This window comes from Hermetia illucens, chromosome 4 (genome assembly GCF_905115235.1).
Source record: "Hermetia illucens chromosome 4, iHerIll2.2.curated.20191125, whole genome shotgun sequence".
In the NCBI taxonomy this organism is placed as follows: Eukaryota; Metazoa; Arthropoda; class Insecta; order Diptera; family Stratiomyidae; genus Hermetia; species Hermetia illucens.
The window spans coordinates 76,870,400-76,893,875 of NC_051852.1; the positions used below are offsets into that span (position 1 = coordinate 76,870,400).

At 40.5% G+C, this 23,476-nt stretch overlaps 1 protein-coding gene across 4 annotated transcripts in view; it reads right to left on the reverse strand.

Moving 5' to 3' along the window:
* Window positions 1-23,476, reverse strand: part of LOC119654664 (sprouty-related, EVH1 domain-containing protein 1) — a 47,093-nt gene that overhangs the window by 20,461 nt on the left and 3,156 nt on the right. The window lies entirely within an intron of this gene.

A 23,476-nucleotide genomic window follows, 5' to 3' on the forward strand; every position in this document is an offset into this window, starting at 1 on the left:
CAAATAGGCTCAACTTTCAATCAAAACAATTTTAGCGCCTGTTCAAAACCGCAAAGTAAGAAATATAGTAAATTTTCATATTTTTCAAATGTTCCCGGGTCTGGAAAGGAAGGGATGTTCTGTAGTGGATTCAACCCGTTGGACATACATTTTATAAAATGTAACAGGTCTAGATGAGACATACTATATGCGAGTTCCAAGCGTAGGTGGAGTGAAAATTAAGCGTAGAATATATGTATTTAGACTATTGAAATTCAATAATAGTGGCCCAGCGCAATAGATATTTACGTTCAAAATATCATTCGCCTTATCATTTACTGCAACAATTTTTTTAACAGCTATAAACTGTAAGTTAAATTTTAAAACTCATTTGGAATGTTTCTAAAAGATTATAGAATACGCAGAGTTCTTTTTTATCGGAAACTGGAAGTTTGGCGTTTGTGAAAGATTTAACGGTTTTCTTCCTTCTTCCCCCTTCTTTAAACACAACGTTAAATGGTACCATTCACTCTACGTATTGTAATCCATAATTCCAATATTATCAAAATTCGTGTTAATCGGTGTCACTAATTGCGAATAAGTTGCATGTGACAGACAGGCACTAAACCGGTGTCCGTTAGGATGTTTACAGATTCGATATGATTCCATAACAAAAACCTGAGAAATGTATGCCGGATTCCATCGGAAAAGGACTGATCCACCGTGGAACCACTGATAGCCATAGTTTCCAAGATGATGATCGTATCGACATGTTTACCACACCAAAGAATTTACAAGAAACCCTGGGCTGCATAGATCAGATTTTCATTGAAATGCGTCCTGCCTTTAGCATCTTGCATATGGGGTTATACTGGGCAGATTGTAAATGTGTCCCCTGTTTCGTAAAAATAACATATCGATCTTGGATTGCAAACAATGGAAATGGTAGGTCTAGCCTAGATAAAATATGTATCAAATTTGATATCGAAAAATTATAGAATAAAGAAATTACTTCGGAAAAGGTCGGAGGTTAGAGAAGATTTTTTTATGCTAGTGTTTATTTTGGTATGCATATACCGATATTTCTGGAACTTGTTCCATTCTTCAGTAACATACGTCTGATACTAGAGACACTCCAGGAGTACACTATTGACGCTAAACTAAAACCAGCGTATTGTCAGCATATATGAGAGGTAGAACGTAAAATTTAAAGCACGCGTTTATTATATTGGTTACTACCCGCAAGCTTTATTAGCACATACATATACATACAAATTTCTACCTCGAGTAGTTGACACTTGTATGCAAATAACTATTATACAAAAAAAGCAAGAAAGGAAAACTAAAATGTCCCCACGGACCCGCGCGTTCATATAAGTTTACTTTATATGATTATGAAGTCACACACGGTGCAATAAATTTACGTGAAATATATTTTGTATTTTGAGGCCTAGATTTATATAACTCATATCACTGTGATTTTTTTCACCTGTTTCATTTTTCGGGGCACACATTTTGAGCGCTATCTCCCCTATGTTTCACCCAATCTCAGAAATGAAGTTTCGGAAAGTACTAATCGAGATCTGAACTTAAGGCGGATTTTCAATCAATTTGTAAAAGTTGGTAATTTACTATTAGTAAGTTTATTTGAGCAGCGATCGGAATGGGACATATTGTGAAGCCTAGATTTGTACATTTTGACTTGAGTGCCATTTTTTTTTATTGCGTTTAAGTCACTGAAGTCTGTATGAAATCATGACCTTTCACTTTAGTCAGAATCATTATAATTCCGAATAATTTTCACCTTCTACGGAAGATGAGGAAAGATTTTGAAGTAGCTCCATAACCATCTTGCCCACACTAAAATCAGAGCCAGGCGTTTTGTTAGAACTCATTTATTCGTGTAACTGGAGAATGAATTTCCAAACCGATTGCTCTGAGCACTTTTTAGTAGAGATGGGTAGGTGATTTATGTAAAAGGATGTCGCCTAGTAGTGTAATATCAAATTTCCATCACTGAGCGCAATCCAAACATTCCAATATTAAACATATTGCTATTACTAAATATCACCTTATTACCTAAAATCAGCACATTACAAAGGTGATATTCATATTACTTCTGTGATCGGTAATGTGATATTACATTACAAAACATCATCTTATCTCATCGCGTTTCGTAGAACAAGTGATGTCGAGTGTCAAGCCGATGCCGTCGACGAATTCGCTTGAACACAATTTTTGTAAAAAATTTCAGAAATGATGATATTAAATTGTAGTTACTATAGCATGTGGTACAGCACACTTAAAAACGCTTTTTTATGTAAACTTAATAGTCAAAGATGTTAATACGATAATTTGAGAATGGTAGCTCGAATATAATAACTAACTAAACTAATAAACCATGGCGAATTGGTAATTTGAAATTACCGCCGTCTATTTTCATTTTACGATTCTAATTTCTTTCCAACGAAAATAAAACTCTGGTTGATTGGATATTTTGTACTTTAGGCAATGGAAGTTAACGCAGATTCTACGATATGTAAAGAAGAGGTTTAATATTGAAACGGTTGGATAAGGATGACAATCTCATAGAAAAAAAATTCGGGCCAGCTAGCAAAACAACAAGAACCAAAGCCCTCAAAATAACAATATGGCGAAAAATTTGGCATTCTAATCCCTTTCTTCGTGTGACTTTGTCCTGAACTTATTTAATTCGAAACTTCTTTAGATAAAGTGAGCACAAGTGTTAAAAAAACGTATCTCGTTGCATTTGTTTATTACCCTCTATATCTTCCTCTTAGAATAAAGAGGAGACCAATCAAGGTCATGGTGTTTGAGGGTAGATGATATAGCTCATGGGCCTCAAACTCCCTGCGTTTTTCATATCACCTTATCTATTTTTGAGACACTATGGGGAAGATGTTTTAGAGGGTGATCTATCGGAGGTTGTGGATATGGTTCGGGAAGCATCATATATTGAGTGGTGAACAGTGGTGACGCTGAATATCAAGAATGCTTTTAATTTGGCAATCTAGAGTTGAATCGAAAGTTACCTCTCAGAGAGGGTTCTCTGGCTTGAAGTTAATTATTGGCCGTTAGAATACATTGTTTAGTTGCCTATTGGGATCCCTGTTATCAAACACTATTAATGATGGGATACATCGTTTTACATGTGCCGGAGGAAGCAGCATTTTTTGGACGACCTGGTGATGATTGAAGATGCAAAGCGCTGAATTTTAGTGGTCTTCTCAAGATTTCCACCTCCATTTATACAAAAAAATAGTAGTGAAACAAAAAGGAAAATTCAAGTCAATGGACTACCGGAGAGTTAGCTGGAAAGCATTCGGTCACAGTAAGTGATGTTTCTTTCGAAACGTCCCACCATAATGTCAAAGATCCTGCCTCAGATGGAACCCTTTAGAGATATCGAATTGGTGAACCTCGGCGCAGAACCGGGATGTCTGGATTTCTTTACTAAGGCAGGCTTAGACCGCATATGGGTTGTTGCGCCGTTGATGATAACACGGTCAACAAATTGTAAGGAGAAAGATAACAGAATATAGCCCCTATTCCCACAAAGATACATCTATGAACGGATCATATGATATGTCTTTTATTTCTTTAACATTGGCCTTGTTTCGTACCGGGGTCGGCTTGTCTAGATCGACTTCGTCACTTTGCTGGGTCATAGGCTTGGTCCGAGCAATAGTCCGATAGATAGACTCCAAAACTACACTGTCGAAGCGTATGTTAGCTTGCTATGAGAAATTGCATGTCATTCCCAATAGCTTTGGATTCCTGGAAAATATATTTGAGCTGAATACAGTGCAATTGTTTGTATGTAACTGCAAAACGGGATTTCGATTATGTAGGCAACTCTGACTGCAGTGAGCAAACACTGGCTTTTGTGGATTGTCTTAGACAACGTTCACGTTTGAAGGACAAGAAGAGAATGCCAACATTAAACCTCTCGAAAAGTAAAGTGTTCATATCATTATGAAACGACAGGTGAAATATGCACCCAACTAATCGGTTCTTATCCTAACAACCGGCAATCAGTCTACAATGGTTTAGTACAATCGTAGGGACAATTTTGTGCATCAATACAAACACATGTTGTGCATATTGAAACATGACCTAAAGGCGTATATAATCGTCCGTAATATAGAATTGCGGAGGCGTTGGCATTGATTAGGAGAGTTACAAAGGCTCTGTCCTCCTCATCAGGATGGCAGTGGAACTTCAGCTTGCCGCTCACCATTCACCTTTCAAGAAGGACCTGCATTTCAACGGATCAAATACTTTAATTCCATCTCGTGTTGGCAATCTAACATGCCACTTGTGCCCGGTTACTTGGAGACCATGCAAGGGATGAATGGAGACAGTTCATTGATTAAAACCACAGCAGTATGAGAAGCAAAAACCATGCACACATACACAGCCAAGTCTCAACAAAAAGTTAGTGGCTTTAGTTCATGGCGACTTTACCTCTGTGATGCAACGGCAAATAGCACTTTTAACTTCCAATTCATATCAAAAGTTGGGAGGAACGCAAGCACTTTGCACATATTCCTCAAGGTTGTGTTGGTCTGTGTGTTCAAGTCCTTTTTAGGTTGTGTAGGACATGGTTGCCTTTCGCAGTCCTGCGCATGCAGTGAACGTGGTCGCGTTTTCAATTGAAAGTTGGGGAGTTCGCATGTATTGGTATCCATTATCGCATGAGTGTAAGCCATAAATGAATGAATTTTACCTTGGTAACCTTCTGCTTCAAGCTGGCCGACTTGAATATTCAGAACGGGTGAAGTCGGCAACAACAGAAATGGGGATTGAACACAATGATTCGGAATCATCATTCACAAGGATGTATTTGTATACCTTTAACATTTTACAGTTTTTATGATTGCTGCGGAGCATTGAATGCATTGATTTGAATAATGTGCTAAAATGAATATTCTGTGGTATCCACTGGATGGTATCTCATGGCATGGGAGCTTTTGGAATCCACCATGTCTCTTTAGATTTCCGTCCTAGGATATTCCTTTCAACGACTGAATTGGAAACCACGACCAAATATTTTTGAGCACTATCGTACCTGGAGCGGCCGCACGCAAGAATATACATTTTTCCTGCTTCTTCGTTCATTTGTGTACATAAATCCATAAATTGGGGCACTATAAGTTCTAAGACCATAGAGCCGACCGTATGAGGTGCATGGCATGTTCAGGGTGTATATGAGGCTTCGTTTATACTTGAAATGAAATAGCACCCTCAAATATTTTGTCTTCTCAAGGATAGTTTTGATAGAAAGAATACACTTTTGTAGCGACGCCATGAGAGAGGGCAGAGAGGCAGGTGAACCACTTTCCCATTTATAAGTTTTTCTCTAGGTTCGACCAAATATTAATTTCATTCATAACGACCGTATGAATGATATCCGTGGAATGTTGAAGTCCAACGCGGTAGTCATTATACAAGGGCGAAGACGGATATGCGATCAAAATGAATACCGAAATGATTCAGGTCCCGGCGGAAATTTCAAAATAGCCTTCCCCTGTGTGGCTATGACGGGGTTGGAAATTGGGTCATGGAAAATAAGCATTCATTTGTGCTATTATTCAGATTTTGAGGACGAGTAACTTTAAGAGCAGGGGAAAGTTGGGTGGTCGATAATAATTGGAAGGTAACACCTTTCGAATAGAAAACGTGAAGGTTATCAAACAACGGAGTTCTATTTTTATGCACTATTATAATTTTGGCAGGTAATTCACATGATATATTTTCGGACATGGGTCAAAGTGGGGATGTGTAGCTAGTTAGTGAGTCGAAGGTTATTCTACAGAGAAAAAAGGTGTCCTTTCTGCCTGTAAATTTATCACATGAATAACCTTCCTCTTGTTGTGAAGACTGTTAGGATATTATCTTATGCAATGGCCTTTTGAACGAAACCAGCAAACATGTGAGTAATTATACTTGTAGGATGATAGTTATGGACATTTCGTAAGAAATTATTCTATGGTTTTCTATAGTTTCATTTCCGAGATAAACTGAGAATTACCGCGAAAAGGAGTTTTCATAATAAGTAGAGATTGATGTTAATCCACTTTATTAAAGCTATGGAGTAGTTATTTTGTGTTGGTGATATTATATATGGTTGACGCAAATCCTTAAGTCGGGTGCAGCGTCTTACGCCCTCGTTCGTGATTACTGGCCCAGTACCCCAGTTTTTTCAGGGCCTCCCGAGCAGATTGCACTCCACCGTCATTGTTTTGTGAATGGAATTTATTATTTTTATGAATGGAATGGGGAAATTGTGATACTTTCTTCATTTCCAACCAGAAATAGTGGAATTGTCGTACTTCCTTAATATATGATCTATCTCCCACGTTTTTTTTCGTTCCCCGATGCCACATTGCAGATAAGCGCCTAGAGCTTTCGAGTAACATTCCGGCTCCCATATGTAGCTCCGGATGAGTTGAAATTAATGTCCATGTTTTTTTTTACAGTTTGTATATAAGTTACGGTAAGGTTAGAGCACTGGGTTCTCATACGGAAGGTCGCGGTTCAGATCTCGCTGGTGGTAGTAGGATTTGTATCGTGATTTGACGTCGTATACCAGTCGACTCAACTGTGAATGAGTACCTGAGTCAAATCAGGGTAATAATCTCGGTCGAGCGCAATGCTGACCACATTGACTCCTATAATGTACTGTAGTGTTCCGTTACGATGTTGAATGAAGTGCTCTAATACACTTCAAGGCCCTGATCCAGTATGGATTGTTGCGCCAAAGATTATTGTTATTATATAAGTTAAGAAAAGAACTAGATGTTTTTCCATACACTGTAAATATTTTTATTTTTTCTGCCGCATGCAATTCTTTCGGAGACCATGTGCCTCCCTCCTCAGTGCTAGTGCCTAATTAGGAATTATATTTGTGTTTTTCTCCCGCATACAATTGTTTCAGAACATTTTCAGAACATTTTCCAGCCCCAAAACGACTATCTAATTTTTACACAATTCATAAGAAAATGACAAAACCTTTCCAAAGTAATGCACTTACTTTCCAGTCGTATTCAACTGTTAATTATCAATCAAAACCGCTGATTAATTCGTTAGTTGATTGATTTTTCAGTTAATTGATTTCCATGCAACTAACCTTCAACCAATTGAAATTGTTCGAATATCAAATGAAAATCCAAAAATTAGCTACACATTTTCGAATAACAATTGAATATTCAACAATTCTTAGTTGCAACCAACTTTTGAATGAATTAATTTCATCTGTTAGTCGTTAGTCGCAACTAACTTTTGCACAACACTGTACAGTGTATTGTAGTGTACCGTTACGGTCTTAAAAGAAGTGCTTTAACACACTTGAAGGCCCTGATCCAATATGGATTGTTTCGCCAACAATTATTATTATCATTATTATATATAGTAGCTCTGAATGCATTACTCAATTTGCAGCCCTTGGATTTGTTTATTCAGAGCGATCTAGAGTTTATTCGATTAGATCTATGGGAAACAATAGACGTGGGGGGCACAAAGCATTGGAAACTGGGACGAACCAGAAGAATGCGTATCAGGATATACTGACATCTTCTACATCGATGGCTCAAAGACAGAAAATGGTTCTGGAGCAGGAGTCTACCTCGTGTATGCGATATTAAAGGCTGCAACCTGGATGATTGACGAGCGCGAGAAGGGCAGACGCATTGCAATCTGTAGCGATATTCAAGCTGCATTGGGGGCGTTCAGTAGTAGTTTGATCACTTCAAAAAACTTTCAGGAATTTTGCCTCCAGATTCAATATGGTGAATTTACTCTGGGTACCTGGTCATTGTGGTGTAGAGGGAAATGAAATCTCGGAAGCGTTAGCAAAAGAGGCTCTAACTTTCCCCATGCCCAAACCGAAACCAGCAATTGGGGTGTCGGTAGCATTGGCTGATGCTGCTATCAAAAACTGGGAACAAGCTTCCTATAAACGACAGGTGGCGAAGCCTTAATGCTGCTAGACAGACCAAACTCTTCTTGTCAGAACCAAAAAAACATACTACAAAGTTTATCCTACCGAAAAGCAAGAAAACTTGCAGAAGTATTGCGGACATTCTGCCTGATTATAATTCACTAGCTGCGCATATGTTCAGAATAGGAATTATCCAAGATGATAAATGTCCATCCTGTAATGAGGAAGCGGAATCCACGGAACATTTTCTATGTGAGTGTGCAATCCAATCCCTGCTTACGGACGCATCAGACATCAAATTTTTGGTGCTGATATGCTCCAACTGCAGCGGATAGCATCACATCCACTAACGGAAATCCCGCGATACATAAACGAATACGAAATATTCCGTTAGACGGGGAATCGAGTAGAATGGACCACTAAGGTCTGAGTGCTCAGAGGCTTTGCTTCTCCCCCACCTCAAACACACACACACATATATATAGTAGCTCAGATATTTTACAAGTAACATTTTGTGCCGCTTTATACCTCTTTTATAATATCTCTTCCTTTTCAGAGTACCCCACATACTTCTTTTTTTTTCTTCAGACTTTGTCCCGTTCACAGGTGGGGTCAGTGCGTCGTGATCGGTTTCGTGATTTTATTGCCAGATCTCGATGCAATTTCGAGCCTTTTAAATGCCCATCCAGCGTATCAAGCCACCGTTGTTTCAGAGCAATCTTGGTAAGTGAATTCTCGTTAACGCAAACTACGTGACCACACCATCGAAGACGCCTTCTTCGGAGTTTCTCCACGATCAGTGCAACCCCATATCGATCGCGGATATTCTCACTTCGGATGTAATCAAAACGTGTCACACCACCAGTCCAATGCAACATCTTTGTCTCCATTACCGCAAGACGCCGTTCATTGTCTTTTATATTCGGCCAACACTCAGAACCATAGAGAGCGACAGGACGGACAACATTGCGGTAAATTTTAGATTTAAGACGTTCGTTAATATGTCGACCACAAAGAACACCAGTTGTAGAATGCCACTTAATCTAAGTTGTGTTAATGCCTGAAGCAATTTCATAGCGCAAATCTCCATTGGCCGATAGCATTGACCCGAGATATTAAATCGCTCAGTTCTAGGCAGGTCACTGCCGCTGACAGTGATTGCGCCTGTTTCATGGGAATTGATCGTCAAAAATTCGGTTTTATTCAGATTCAATTTAAGCCCGTGTTGCATGAGGCAATCATTCCATTTTTGAACAAGTTGCTCGGGATCATTTTTGCTGTTAGAACCTAGGAAAAGATTATCTGCATAAAGTAGTGTATAAGGCGCTGGACGTTGGATGTCCCGTGTGACGGTGTCCACAACAAGAACAAAGAGTATTGAGAGAGCGCTTCCTTGATGAACATTAATAGCGACACGAAGCGGTTTTGATAGACCCGCCACATTTCGAGCTTTACTTTTTGGATCATTCTGCTGCCATTAATTGTTTTCGCAGAGCATACCAGATGAGTTCATGCGACACACGGTCAAACGCTTTCTCTAGATCCAGAAATGCCAGATAACGGTGGTTATGCTTCTCACGATGTTCCTCTAGAAATAACCGCGCAGCGGGTGTTGCGTCAATACTTCCACAGTTATTGACAAATCCGGCTTAATTCACGGTTATTTTTACGATTTCGCGAATACGATTGCCAAGAATGCGTTCAAAAATCTTCATGGTATACGTTGGATCTTTTATACCTGAAGCGTCTAGCTTTCAGTTTCCTGACTGGTTTGTTTTTCATTTCATATTGATTGCTCCTTTATACCCCATTTTAAAGGTTTTGCGGAAAAGATATCTCGAAAACCGCTATACTTATTGAGATGAAATTTGGTGGGAGTATGTATGTACATGTGCTTATCCCACTGTCTCAGAACCGGCAGTGATGGCGATAGTGAGAGTGATCCCCGTTGCCCTACTTGCTAAGGAACGTAAAGCTATCTACAGTCGCAAGGACGAAGATTTAAGATAGGTGGTTGCTCGTGATGAGCGTTAATGTACACCTACTGAGTGACAACTCACATTCTAAGTCGACATGGGCGTTTCCAGATTTACATGCACAGGATTGGGAAAGAGCGCTCTCCTGAGTGTGTGTTCTTCAATGGACTGGTGGACGACGGCGGACACTTTTTTTCTTTTGTGAAAGGTGGGATTGTTTTCGTCAACAACTTTATGCAGACACAGAGAAGCTGTCTCCAGATAACATTTTCAGAGTGATGCTGAGGAGCGCTGGCAGATGGAGTCGTTTTGCGCATTATGTTCGGGCTCTTCTTGTTGCGGAAAAGATTAAGCTCGACCGGCGGAGGGACCGTATGACAAGGATTTCCTGAAATAGAAACTCCCTTCCTCATCTCCCCTCTTATTGGTCAAAGGAATTCCCTGATTTGAAAGATAAGCCGGGAGAGCGAGAGAGCTATCCCAAAGTAATGTGTCAACCGGTTCCGAGCTAGATATCTAATGGCAGGGAGATGTTTAAATAATATTTCGAAGGCGTACTGTTGCGGGACTCCAACACTCTGTGCGTTAACGTATTCACCTACCCTATTCCCCCAAAAAACAAAAATTTTAAGTGCTTTCTTGTTTTGCATTCTTTCATTTACGGCTTTTTGAAACAATGAACTCTAATTTATACTTCAGCTCATTTGCTGAATACTCTAATGCGTTTTTAAGTGAAAATCGTTCCGAATAAAAGTGACTGCCGTAATCCGCGGATGTTTTTAGCAATTACATTTACACTAGAACGGAAAAGAAACTAGGTTCTTACCAGCATTCTCAACCGATAATAACTCACTAATACCAAACTATTGACTGCAATGTCTGCATAGCTGTTGTGAGCCTCAGACCACTTACTTAGATTTATTTCTACGTACTCGGCTTAACAATATAACGGTCTGTGCTGGATCAAGAAAAAATGAAGGTTCTTATGACTTGCTGGATCAAGAAAAAATGAAGGTTCTTATGACTTGATTATTTTCCACCTAGATTAATTACTAAATCCATTATGCGACAGTAAGAAGCGTAATGGAAGAGACTATCAAGAAATGAATTGCTCGATAAGGAATGTCAATGAAGGAATTCGGTTGGCTAACATTTCTTGGTGATCATAAACAAAGATTATCTACTGCTTGGCTATTCTATTCGTTAGTAAAACAGTAGGCAAACAGGTAAAGATAATTCCCGGGTTACGATCGACGATTTTCATTGAGATTTCATTGTGATAATTTGACACCAACTCCATTTATGTTTTCGGTCTTATAAAACAAACCCTTAACAAGCTTTTAAATAAAACCTTATTGAAACCGATTTACTGTATGTTACACCAACTTTTCTTAAAAACAGTTATACCCATGGGAACGAAATTTCGCGGACTTCAGAGCACGACCACACTGGGGCCTTTACAGGGCGCTCGTGCTCAAAACTTCAAAACAATTTTTTTCGTGTTAGAATCTTATTGTAAATAATAAATAATGGGATAAAAGGGTGGATAAACTATAAAAAGACGTAATTTCGCATAATATATATGTATGTAGAACGCAGAAATTTGAAACAATAAAAATGAAAAACGTTAGAGCATTTAACATATTTTTAAAGCTTGGTTCAGTTGTTATGTAAAGTAAAATATTAAGATAAGGATTATTTCAATAAAAAATGATTATAATAAAAAAAAAAATAGGAAAAAATAGAAATGTATATTTAATTCCACGTGATTCTTTTTAGAGCCAGTAATAAATTTTGAATCTAATTAAGGACGGAATCATCAGAATCCGTGATTTGAAGGTCTTGTACTGAGGGAGCTGAATTATCCAAGTCCACCGTTAACATATTGTATCACAAACATCCCTATCGAATGATTTCCCTTTAAAGTTGGTAGTTTTCGCAGGTTAGTAATAAAGGGATCAGAAGAAATTAAGAGTCTATTGAAGGTGTCTGTAATATTGTGAAGCCTTGAAGCCTTTCGGCTAAAATATTCCCTGTAGGCCTTAAAATCTTTGTTTCGGGCTTCTTGTGCTTCCTTGCCGAGCTATCCGATTGATAACAATGGGTGCGAAATAATTTCTAGGCTGTGAATTAAAATCTTATGCACAGTCGGACTCGCTAGTTCCGTGCATATAAGCGTATGTATAATTTGGCCGTTCCTAAACAATAAATTTTGTTTATTTATATGGAAACTACTTGAAATTGTTTTTAGAATCATATAAAACCGCCTAATAAGTTCTTTTTCAACTCCAGAGATAGTTGCGGATTCTTCTTCTTCTTCTTTAAAAACTTCCTGACTCCAGGTCCAGGGTTGGTCGATTATTGCGGACATTTTTTTCCTCAATTTTTCTTGAAGGATTTTTTTGTTGTTCTCAACAATATCTTCGGTTCCTTTTGTGATTCGCGAAGATTTAATCGATAATTTATGTTAGTTGCAGTAGAAATTCAAATGCTCTTATCCATGAGTGTAACACTGACCAAACGACAAGAAGCCATCATTGACACTTCTGGATAACATTTGTTGTAAGTTGTTAAAATCTTAAGATCGCATAAATAGCATGGGAGAGAAGATTTAGTCTCACTTAAGGCATTGCATAATTTACCATTACCCATCGTTATTGTTGTGAAGTTCTGATATGAATTTTTGTTTGTACTGGGGATGACTGGAACTACCATCGAAACTCGACTTTAAAAGTAGGGTTAGAGAATCCGAGGATCTAAACTTCTAATGATGTCTTTTTGAGCTGACAGTAGCCGACAGGCAGTATGGTCTAAAATTGATTGTATCGGTACCTCAGCTTCACTTTCTTTTAACGAAATGTTTTTTGGATAACATTTTTATTTTTCTTTTTGGACAAGTTTGTAAGGCGGGAATATTTACTTCGCTTAACTTCGGATTACGTTATATTGTTTTTTGGATAATTCAGCTGTAATTATCATAGACAGGTCATCAGTTACTGGCAAATATTTTGACTTTTGGACATACTTCTTTTATATGTTTTTGAGCAAATCCTGGTAGTTCGGTTACTTTCTTCACCACGTATGCTGCAAATTTTCTACCGCTCGCCCTCAACTGCATTTACATACCATAAGCTAAAACATCCGGGTGATTTTCAACACGCTGCTGTTTTCCTATGTTTCGTCTGCACGCTACTTGCTTGGAAATCTAATAGCGGCTGACCGCAACTACCTCTTGAATGTCGGTTGGTTTAAAGTATTCAGGACCCTTCTAGCCATCTCTTTTCTGTATGGAAAAATCGGTCCTTCTGTCTACATATCCACTTTAATTTCGATTTAAAATTTTTTGAAGTTATGTTGTGCGGATTCAGGCAATTAACTTGTGACGGTACTTTTTGACAAATGACCTTCCAAGCATCTTCAAATGATGTTTGTTTGGTTTGGAAAAATATTTCGCACATTTTCTTCCTTGTCATGGAATCTTGAGTGCAAGAATCATCTAAAATAGAGCAAAACCACTCCACAAATTTTTCACATTAAATTTATTTTTTTCAATTTTTAAATTTTGCGCAAGGGGATTTCACTTTTTCCTTCACATTTAATTTATTTGAACCTTCTATTGTAGCACTACATTGGCGGATTTGAAATCCCCTTGCGCAAAATTGAAATATTCACATTCAAAAATAAAATTCATTGGTCAGATTTGAATGCAAATTTCTCCCTAATTTCGCCATTAAAATGTGTTTTTTGTATTTTAATGTATTACATACCATTACTAGAACTCGCCATAGTAATTTGAAGAAGAACTTGCGAAAGATTGGCAACTGACGAATATTTGCTTGTGCCAGTTCGAATATATGTAATAATTAAGTCTAATACCAACGGGAAATGACAAGGACTAAAAGTGGTGAAAGTAAACCATTGGGACTAAACCCATCTACCTCATGATTTGCCGAAATGTATACATTGTTTCAGTCATATAATAAGTTCAAAATAACGTGAAATTAAAATTGAGGTTTTGAGCGCTATTTTCGAAGAAAAGGCCCCAGTGTGCGACGGTGGCCAGGGCGAAACATGGATTGGCACCCACGATGGAGCATAAAACATGGGAAACTGTTGAACCAACACCGACAGCTCTACTACCAAACCCTATCTTCACCTCCACCTGGTCACTGCTAGTAGTTCTTTCCTAACGAAAAGCTGCAGTCGAAGAAGGATGAGGGCGAATTGTACCAACTGGTCCTCCAAGCTCAGGGTTGGGTAGGATTGACAACCCTACACGGAAAACATAAAAGAAGCCTCGGACTGGATGGATTTCTCAACGACGAACTTGGCAACGAAAATTGTCGAACGATTTGCGCATTTTCTCAGGGAAGGTGTGCTCCCTGCACAGATCGATTGCTGCCCAGCAAATAGACCCTGTCCCAATATCAGGCTGATGTAACAGCGTTACAAGAAATGCAACCGCACCATATATTTTAGTGGCCATCCAATATACCATATGCTCGGAGTAGGCTTCTTAACCAAATGAAACCTGCTGTTATCGGCATAGTGAAAGGCTAGGCGAGGCAAATTTAGAAATATAAGCCTCATTAACGTTCACGAGCCTACAGAGTCGGAGAAGGATATCTTCTACGCGGCAGTAGAACGAAGTCTCGACACAATCCCGGCCATTATCAGGGAACGTGTTCAACTTGAGGTCACCGCGGAAATTGGTGACTGAGAGTCGATATGGGCAGAGGCGGCGACATCCACAACACCACGCGGCATTGCAGGTAACAGTTTCAGTACTCCCCGAAGCACTCTTCTCCACCGTCCAGCTGAGGTTCGGAACGAGTTCCAAAGAGCATGTATCGAATTCTCGGATATGGATGCGTTGCATAGATTGTGTGTTTATATTATTATTATATATCGCTGCTGCAACTACTACAGTTATGGCTATCAGATTGCACGGTCAGAAGATATGCTTTCGTGTTATTTGTTTGAGTGATCAAAGAGATCCACCATGGAAAATTCGTCTGGAACGTCGGCGGGACTCACTAAGGCAGGACATTGCTAGACGGATTCAGATCAGTACTGGCAATGCCAGCAGAAGGATGAGAAATAAAGTGCAGAGGGTTTACAGAAACTGTGCCATCCGCAGTGAGACACCCGCAGTTGAAATTCCTGACACATTAAAGCAGAAACTTTCTGCCATATGCAGTCCAGTCGGTTACGACGGTATAGCGAAAGTCAATCCAGACGTGTCCAGAATGCAACATACGCGAGGAATCAGCGGAGCCTTTTCAGATCTCTCAACGAATCCAAACAGAGCGTTCAGACAGTGCAGTTTTCGGTTGTGGAAGCGAAAGAATACTGGGGTGGACTTTGGGGGTTCCCCGCCCAGCATGCTGAATGGATCACCGCCGAAGACACCCGCCATGCCAATACGCCTCGCATGAACTTTGCGGATGTTATCGCAGAGGAAGTTCGATGAGCTATAAACAGCTCGAAGAACTGGAGGGGCCCAGGTCTGGATCGCAGACACAAAATCAATTACTTGCTCCACAAATTCACAACGTCCATTATTAGTAGGAGGGTCAATGTGCACCTCGAAACTAACAACATTCTGTCCGAGGAGCAGAAGGGGTGCCGAGTTGGGTCAAGGGGTTGCAAAGAGCAACACATTATCGACTCGGTAGTTGTAGGATAAGCAACTAGAGGCCAAAGAAATCTCTTTAGTTACTATATTGATTATGCCAAGGCTTTCGATAGCGTTCCGCATACCTGGCTAATTAATGTCCTACATCTGTATCGCATTGATCCGAAACTAATAAAGTTTTTGGCCATAGTCACGGAAGGGTGGCATACCACCTTATCAGTGCGTACATCTGAAGGTGCTAATACCTCATCCGTATACGGAGGGGAATGTTCCAGGGGGATTCGTTGAGTCCTCTTTGGTTTTGCATGGCGCTGAAACCCCTTTCATGGCTACTGAATGATGCTAGAGGGTATGGTTTTGCAATAAAATATGGCCTACGTGCTAAGTGCAAACTGACACGATTTATGTACTTAGATGACAGCAAGCTGTATGCTGGTACTGATGACCATCTTAGAAGTCTGTTGTGAATAGTAGAAATGTTCAGCCGTGATATTCGGATGGAGTTTTGGAGTAGACAAGTGTCGAATCCAGGCCATCCGCAAAGGTCATCAGGAGCCGCATGCCGGATATAGCATTGGTGACCTCCACATCGAAGCTATGACCGAGAGAGACTTCTACAAGTGCCTAGGAATTCTGCAAGGAACAGTAAAGCTGGTACTGAAATCGCATCCCTCTGGGAAGAATAAAATGAGCACGTTGAATATATTCGCTATTCCTTCACTGGCTTATACATTCGGAATATTGCCGTGGACGAAGACCGATCTGAAAAACGTCCAGCGGTGGATACGGATTACTATGTCTAAATTCCGAATGCATAATCCAAACTCTGCCGTGAAGCGGATAAACTTGCCTCGTAACATCGGAGGTAAGGGCGTGGTTGACGTGGCGGTACAACATCATCGCCAAGTGGACTCGCTACGCGCTTATTTTTACAACAAACAGCAGGCGAGTCCCTTCCATGCAGCTATCTCTGAATCCTCTGATGAATTTGTACCAAGAGCGGATTGATGAATGGAAGTCGAAGGCAATGCACGGTACACACATGAATTGTCTTTGGCAGCCATTTGTCGAACAGATAGGTGTGTACTGGGGAGCTCTTTGCTGAGACGGAGGGGTTCATGCGTGCCATTTAGGACGGCGTGATCCCTACCTGAGCTTAAAAAAGCTCATCATGAAAGAACGGGTGGAGAACGACCAGTGCAGAATTTGTGGTTCGGCGTTACAGACGTTCGACCATCTTATTTTTGGCTGTACTGTTATGGCAGTGGTGCAATACATCACCAGGCATAATGCTGTATGTAAGGTTATCCATCGAAACCATCCAGTTTACCGATATGAGCCGCAAGCAGTACTTGATAGTTCTGCTTACAGCATGTATTGGGACCGGCGAGCTCTGACTGATTGCCATACTCTACATAACAAGCCTGACGTACTGTTAGTTGACAAGACGGGTCGCTCCTCGTATATAATTGATGTTTTTATCCCCCTTAACAGCAACATCGAAAGGAAATACGTTGAGAAGAAGGTGAACAATGAGCCACTGGCTCTGAAAATCATAGAAATTTGGCGTCTCGAGCGGGAGGTTGTAGTTTCCATAATATTGTCAGCTACAGGCATTGTACCTAAATCCCTCACGGCTTTCCTTGATATCCCGGGACTTTCGCACATGCTGGTTCAAACCATGCAGAAGTACACCATTCTGCATACGTGGTCGATGTTGTGGGGAGTTCTCGACGGATTCTCCCATTGACTTACCAACCACCGGCCACTATCACCAGTGCTCTTTTAGTTTTTAAGTATGTAGGATCGTGCGAGCCTAAATGCTTGGCACTTAGTGCTAGTATTAAGTAAAATCCGGCATCTGCCGAAATTGTGATAACTCGGAAAAATTAATAATCGTTGGCGCAACAATCCATATTGGATCAGGGCCTTGAAGTGTATCACTTCATTCAGGACCGTAACGGTACACTACGATAACACTGTAGGAGGCAATGTGATCAGTATTGCGCTTGTCCGAGATTTTTACCCTGATTTGACTCAGGCACTCAATCACAGCAGAATCGACTGGTATCCGACATCAAATCATGATACAAATCCCACTGCCACCAGTGAGACTTCAACCGCGACCTCTTTTTAGTTGCTTTCTAGGAAAAAGACACGGAATTCAACAATATTAGTATTAAACCTATCGACCTCCCCCCTTGGACACCAGCTTGTTCTTGTTACTACTACACTAAGGATGTCCAAAAACACATGAGGATGGAAGCAATGGATTGTAACTCTCCGAGTAGTAAAAAAACACAGACTACGAATCCACCCGCAACTTTGAAAAACCAGATCATGGGCGAGGCATGGATTTTGTATGCCTCACCAGATTCATGTTCCTTGTGGAAAACAGGCTCTTTACTTCAGCGGAAAAACTGCACCCGGTGTTTACGACGCGTAGCCAGAAGGGATAGTATAGCAGCTCACTTAATGAAAGGAACTGGAAATCTAACTATGGCCGGTCTATAGGTGATGTTCCCTATCCCCTCCAGAAAACGGGAGACGAACGATAGGCGGAAGGAAACTTCAGCCGCAAAGGAAGAACGGAAGAAACGGAAGTTGGTGATGTGGATGCAACTGATATAATTTCTGTATGTGGAAACAGATCCATGCAACTCGGACACCGTGAAGGTTAAATTGCTCCCAGCCGACGCAGACGGAAGGCACTGTGAAAGAAGGCCAAGTTTATTGAGAATCAGGCCATGGGCGTTGCTAAACCACCAAGTGTGGCGATATCTAGAGAAATCGGACGCAAGAAAGCGGGACTTTCGGCGGAAGGTGAGGACAAGCTGGTAATCTCGATGAAATCCCTGATGACGCAGCAGATTTTTCAGTTTGTGGCGCTATTCATAATATACTACACTTATGTCTACAAACATAAAGGTTAGTCAAATTAACTTGCAGCATGCCAAAGCCTCTTCCTATCTACTGGCAGCAAGGCTAGCAAAATTGCCGGACTGTCCTTATATATTGCGGGTCCAAGAGCCATCTGGAAATACAGTTATGTCAACACCAAAGTCAAGTTAAAATTGTTGTGTGCTAATGTTCTTTCTGTGTTGTTTTATCGGAGTAGAATGGAACGTGACCACCTCTCTTCTCGAAAGTTTCAAAACTTCTATCTGAGATGTGTCATTCTGTGGCTTGATAAAATTGCAAATAAAAAATTTCGTTGTGCAGACCAGACGCCCGTGTACCCTTTGGTCAGAAGGCGAAAATGGCAGTAGATAGGTCACATATTAAGGAAGAGCGCCAACTCCGTTTCTGGTCACGTTCTGCAGTCGAACCCATTTTCTCAAGATGGCTGAAGATTGAGCCTCCTAGGAACACATGGCGCACGACAGTGATGTAGTGCAAGCATCGGAGCCATCGGGCCGAAGACCCATTTGCCTAGAAAGGAGAAAAACATCTGGCTCAATTGGTCTACCAGAGAAATAGGTAAACATGACTGAGAAGCTTTTCGCTTGTCAACATAGAGAAGGTGTACATCCCAATGCAGAGGATCTAACTATTGATTGAAAAGTGAGCTGATTAACAGGGCAAAGTATGATAGATAAAGTATGCTCAGCCAGTCCTGTACTACAAGAAAAGAAAAACTACGAATTAGGCGCAAAAAGAAGCAGAAAAGATTGCTTCAAGCAATGCTACCCATAAAGCACACATAAATCCATGGGGAAGGCCATAATCATTTTACTCGAAGTATCTTTTTGATTGCTTCATATGATGAAACCGAAAAATGAACCCCCAAAAGAAGAGAAGGAATTTAAAATAACACAAGGCTTCCGAGATTGGCAATGACTTTATATTATATCTGAATTACCACTGCTATTCTTCAATGTTACAAAGATAACAATTTGAGGAAAATCAAAGAGCTAGACCAAGTAAAGCAGGGGTTCTCTTTTTATGGAGCGTATGAACTTAGTCGAAAATATTACGGATGAATGAATCATACAAAATAAAATATGGCAGAGAAATATGAATGGATGTATATAAACGAAGGACAAAGCCAGAAATTCGGGAAGATCGACCGAGTAAGCTTTACACCCCTTTTGAATGTATGGAGATACGCTTTCTACTTAATCACAATGTAAAACAATGTCAATTGATTCATGTGGGTTCACAGTTCCAATTTCTTCACCAAATTTCGTGACAATAGGTTTCAAATTATGCGAGTAATAGACGCACAAAACCCAGATTAAAAAAGGATGAAAGAACTGAAAACTGAGCAACTCAAAACAATGGACACGTTTGCTTTTGATATAAATGAAGCTTCTAGGCGAGAAGTTGAGGAAAGAACTAATGAAGGACTGACCTTATTTTTAAACTGTAAGTTGACGAAAGCTTCTAACAAGTTAGATACGACTTATTTTCACCTTACTGCACGTTTTATGATAACAATCAAAAACAGTCCGTTTCGTTGCTGAAGAATGAGTCATAATCACAGAACCTAAGGCTGATCGAACGCTGTGTAAAAACCAATAAAATTCTTTTTTAAAGTAAAGGAGCTATGATGGAAATGGAGGATACTACAAATATAGGCAAAAGTTCGTTATTTGCGGAAACGACATATCCCTATTAATACGAGACATGCCCAAAAAATATATGATACTAGGGCTTTCACGCCTGTAGGGAATGGTTTTTCGATATGTTATCAAGATTGCATGTAGTTTGACTCTTCACCCTTAAAATGAGACCAATTCAAGGTTGGTATGGTGAAAACTATTGACCTAGAATCATCTCTTGCAAAAAAGTACGGAATCCACGTCATCGCATACCACGTTATGAAGGGAGAAACTCCAGTTGAGATTTTCAATCATCAGTTAAAATGTCCGGCGATTTGCAGATTTCGAAAACAAGTTGGAAAACAACTTAAGTCCCAGGTTTTGTTATACCAACGAATCTCTCCTTTCTGGAGTGTTGTAGACGGTCTACATAGTCTCTTTTTCATATTGTTAGTTTATGTTTCTTATTCGATTTTCAGTGAGACGATGCTTCAGTTTCGCCGTACAAATGATGAGCCTACAATAGCGGGGCCGCACAAAACCCCACCCATAAAGATTCCTGATTAACCGGGAAGGTGACGTTTCCTCCTAAAGATACTTCTGTGAACGCTTTGTAATTGGTTTATCAATCTTGTTTGAGCGCGCCTGAAAGATGGACAGTAACAAGGAGAAAATACACTACATTTATAGTTCTTCTTCGACAAAGGCAAAGACACAAGTCAGGCGGCTGAAAATTTTAATAGTGTCTATGGTTCTGGTGCAACAACTAATTACGGGCCATTCTGGTTTCAGTCTGGCAATTTCGATGTGAAAAATGTTCCACACTCTCTCATGCTTTGAATTTTCATTTGAGAATCTCTGTCGAATCATAACAAAGTCGGCCCATTTTCGAGGCGTCAAGTGTGGTCGACTCGCGTAAGCCGGCAGCCCAAACCTGCCACCAAAAGTTTTCACCTTTCCTGTCCATGACAAATACTTTGTTTGTTGGTGAAAAATTCACCTTAATAGAAGCTTGTGAGAAGTTTTTTGTCGATAGGGGCGAGGACTTCTTTCAAAGAGGCCTAAAGAAATTACCTTCAAAATGGCAACAAGTTGTAGAACAAAACGATGCATATTTAATTTAAATCGGATCATTAATAAAGCTCTCAAGTTCATGCAAAAATTATGAATTCCTTTCTACTTTACCTAATATTTAGAATTTTTTCTATACTCAAAATTTAAGACAGGAATGCACTAAAAATACTGAGGTGTGGATAGAAAACCTGTAGAGCCATTAAAAACAAGCAGCATGGGGATAGCGTCTAAGATTCACGAGCTCATAAACGGCGCTTAAAAGAATTGGTGCCCACGATGGGGCCTTAAACCTGGGAATCCTGTTGATATAGTTCTACTACCAAACCTTATCTCCACCTCCACGTGATGATCGCTGGCAGTTCTTTCTCAATGAAAAATTGCAGACGGAGAAGAATCAGGGCCAGTGTTTCACGGCTAAAGACGGGACAAATTGTACCAACTGGTCCTCTAGGTTGGGGTTTGGGTAGGGCTGATAACCTTTCACGGAAAACCGATGTTATGAAGTCACAGAAGGAGCCTCAGACAGGATTGACTTTAAAACGACGAACCGGGCAATGATAACGGAATAACGATTTGCGCTCAGAATGCTGCTCAGCAGCTAGCTGATACTCTGCTGAAACCTGCTATTATCATCGGATTTGAAAATATAAGCGCACTCTGCGTTTCTGAGGCAAATTTAGAAAAATAAACATCATAAACGCTCACACACCTACAGAGGAAACTTGAGCGGACTCTCGAAGCTTGTCCCAAATATGATATCAAAATCATATTTGGAGATTTCAACAGTCAAGTAGGGACGAACCCCGTATTCAGGCGATACATCGGCTCCTATAGTTTACATAGGGACACCAATGATAACGGTTTGCGGACTGGAAGCACCTGGTTTGCGCGGACTCGCCAACTGAAGACGACAACAAACATAGAAGAAACAATTCACCATAAGTCGCCAGGAGCCGATGTACGAGTAATTGCAACTGAATCGGTTAAATATGGAGGCGATCAACTACACAAAGTGCTTATCAACTTATGCCCAAGGTGTGGGACAGTGGATCAATGCCTGACAACTGGCAACGAGGCGTTATCTGTCCCATACATAAAAAGGGGATATCACGCAGTACAGCAATTGGAGAGGTATCACGTTGCTGAGTATCATCTATAAGATAACATCACTGGCCCATACCAGGCAAATCAGCAACAGATCAGATTTTCTCTGTGCAGCAAATGATGGAAAAATTCTTGGAATATGGACATAGACTTTAAAGCCGCCTATGACAGCATAGCCAGGGTAAAACTGTACACGGTCATGAAAAAGTTCGGTATCCCGACGAAATTGATAAGACTGACTTGACTAGGCTGACCCTGACCGATGTTCGAGGCCAGATAAAAGCAGCAGGATCACTCTCGAGACCATTCCAACGGTCTAAGACAAAGGGATGCCCTATCATACGTCCTCTTTAATTTGGTGATTCGCGATGCAGATGTGAATGCGAGAGGCACTTTCCTCTTTAAGTTCACCCAACCACTGGCCTACGCTGACGATATTAACAAGATGGGAAGAATAACCCAAGATGTACAGTCTACCTTCATCCAGATCGAGCAGGCGGCGCGAGATCTCGGGTTGCACATCAATGAAGGAAAGACAAAATATATGGTGGCAACCTCAGCACCAAAAACCAACCAACCAATAACATCAAACCGCACTGATCAAACGGGAAGAATGAAAATAGGAGACTACAACTTTGAGACTGTTGACAAGTCTCCTATCTAGGGCCGAAAATCACAACCGATAACAGCTACGATGATGAAATCCGCGCACGGTTGTTGGCAGCCAACAGAGCCTATTTCAGCTTACAAAAACTGTTCCGCTCGAAACCTCTCACTATAGGGTCAAAGCTCTTACTGTACAAGACAATGATCTTGCCAGTCTTCATGTATTCCTCAGAAACTTGGGTTCTTAGCAAGAAAAATTGCGAACTCTTGGCCGCGTTCGAGAGAAGAATCCTCCGAAGAATTTTGTACCCCCTGGTTCCGGATAAACTTCACCTAATCCGTATAGATGAGGATGATCCAGCCCGGAAAGTCCATAAGCTCAATATCTATGGTAGGAAAAGAAGACGAGACAGAGCCTGCCTGAGATGGAGCGATGTGCGTAGGTCAGGACACCAGATAGCTTTTAGAGATATCGAATTGGTAGACCTCGGCGCAAAACCGGCGTGCCTTTTCTGGGCATAGCATAGGGAATTCGCTTGCTTACTCAGAAAACACTAACCCACTTGCAAACATATGAATGGCGATTTGGTTT